The sequence below is a fragment of the Penaeus chinensis genome, chromosome 19 (assembly GCF_019202785.1).
Source record: "Penaeus chinensis breed Huanghai No. 1 chromosome 19, ASM1920278v2, whole genome shotgun sequence".
Taxonomy (NCBI): domain Eukaryota; kingdom Metazoa; phylum Arthropoda; class Malacostraca; order Decapoda; family Penaeidae; genus Penaeus; species Penaeus chinensis.
In genome coordinates, this window is record NC_061837.1 from 4,077,882 (window position 1) to 4,080,381 (window position 2,500).

At 36.8% G+C, this 2,500-nt stretch overlaps 1 protein-coding gene across 5 annotated transcripts in view; it reads left to right on the forward strand.

The window, feature by feature from the left end:
* Positions 1–2,500, forward strand: part of LOC125035345 (attractin-like protein 1) — a 41,840-nt gene that overhangs the window by 11,429 nt on the left and 27,911 nt on the right. The window lies entirely within an intron of this gene.

Here is a 2,500-nt window from a genome sequence, read left to right on the forward strand (position 1 = left end):
TTTGGAGTGTGAGAAGGGCACATTTATTAGCACAAGTGTATGCAAGTTTTTTCTTTCTTTCTTTCTTTCTTTGTGAAGGAGTAGGATGATGAAGGCACAACAGGTGCATAGTTATATTGGCAATTCATTGCAACGAGGGACATAGAAAAGAATACCTTGGATATGAGTTTGATTCACTAACTGCTCTGCTGTTATGCCTATTTGGTTATGCACCTGCAACCTTTAGCAATATTGTGATAACAAATAAAGAATATGAAAGAACCAAATGAAAGCTGATTATGCTGAGAAGATTAAGCATCCATATAAATGCAGAGTCTATCAAGAACATAAAACAGCAAAATAACCTTTAGGTTGAATGAAGGCGTGAGGTGTTGAGAGGTTTGTCTAAAGGCTAGCAAAGGGCTCACTAGTTGCACCTCGCCTATAAGAACTTCCAGCCTCCAGATCATTTGAAAAGGCATGGTAGTCTTTCCTTCAAAATATGAAAATGTTTCTAGTTTCTAAACATACATCAAGTTCTTTCTATTGACAGTCTTGCCACATTGCACTCGGAGATTGTTTAGGGTTTCCTTTGTCATTCAGCCATTTTTTGCACTCTCAAGTATTAATCTGTTGTTTATTTAGTGGTGAGAACAGGAATGTCAACCGATGACTGATTAATGACAGTTGATAATTTTACTTTACATCATGCCAATATTTCTTGGTGCCTGTCTGTCATGATTGACTGTTTATCTGTTGGAAGGAGGTTTTGCAATCTAGTATTTATGTGAATTGCTGTCATTGCTTCATCCACATGCATGGTGGGGGTTGTCAACAAATGCATGTGCCTCAACATGCAGCAAATCATTTACAAAGAAAATGCATATGCACTTTCCCCTGATAGTGTGTTGTGTTGATTTGCATTAACCATGTAGGATGGAATTTTGAGTACTTATTTTTATGATGGTAATGGAAAATTAGCAAACTTCTCAAGTCTTGGTAACAGCAGAGAGCAGTGTACCAGTTTGATAATTTTTGCTGATGGCTTTATATCCTCAGCTGGGGATATGAACAATGTTACTGACCCTCTATTTTGATAGATACTATTCTTGTTTTATGCTGTTCTTAAACCCCTTGTAGCAGATTATGTCTTTAATTATGTCATGGTGAATGGTAAACTTCAGGCTTCTTTTAAGCATCATTTCATAAAAAGCTATGCAAACCACTGTAAAAAGTGGAGAGAGTGGAGTAATTGTATGTTTCCGACAGTTCTGATTTTTCACTTGAGTGGCTGGTTGTGCATGAAGCTGGATGCATTATATAGCATGGGGAAATGCTGTTGTGAGTGGGTTAAACAACAAAGCAAGTGGTTTTCACCTCTTGAACATCTTTTTATATTATCTTATCTGGTCCCACAGATGAAGTCCTTCTGGTCTTTTGGTCAGTTTAGCTAGTGTTATTATTGGCTGCATCTGTCAGGTTCTGCCACAGCCATTTTCTGGGGAAAATGCTGTACCATTACTTCCAACTTTTATTGTGTAAGAAGTGCCTTAGTACCATCCTCTGTGATCAAAACGAGATACTTCCTTCTCTGGTTTCTTGTATCTCTCTGACTGTAGGTTTTCTTTTATATATAACTGGAGACCCCAGTCTCATCTCAGCACCAAAGATTAACCCCAAGTTTTCTCACAAATGTATTATTGTTGAAGGGATATACTAGGAGAAGGGTACAAATGGTATGCAGGTGGCAAAGTACGTGCCATGCATGATGAGAACACTTATTCTGTATTTAGTATATTCATGGGAGCAACACCTGGAGGCACTTGTACAATTGGTTCAGGAAGATAGGGTGGTACAGAAGATAAGGGAGAGTAGGGGTATTTGTGGGAGGATGAATGAACATGCCATACATGAGAATTTTCTTAAAGTAAGACAGTGAAAAAAAGATGCAGAAAGCAACCTACTACTTTTCCAGAGGATATGGTCAATCAGTTCAGCCCTGATTGAACATCAAAAGTACAAATAAAATTGATGGAGCAGTATCAACATCCAGCGGTTAAACCTTTTCTACCCAAAATGGTTTAGTTGTGTGGTCCCAATACAGTTTATGAGAAATTAGAAATAAGGCAAGTAATCATGTTGTTTCTTTCTCAAGAGTTTGGGAAAAACAAAGTTGTCTCTGTATGCGTGGCCTTGATCATAAATTGACTAGCTACATTTCAGTGTTTTCATACTGTGACAAACAAACTCATGAATCTGAAAACATGAGCCACCTTTTGTGTAGCATTTGATAATGCCAAGCAAATCAATTTTTGGTGAGAATTTGTATTTTATTCATGAATTAATTTGATTGTGGCTTTGAAAATTGGTATTGAATGGAGAGATACAAAAATATTCAAATTATTTATTATCTGAGTAGTGTTTTAATGATATTACTGGAGGCTCTCTCTATCTTAAAAGAAAAATCTACTATGAAAATTAAAAAATTTCATGAGTATCTGGTTGTCTGGTGTAAGGGGAA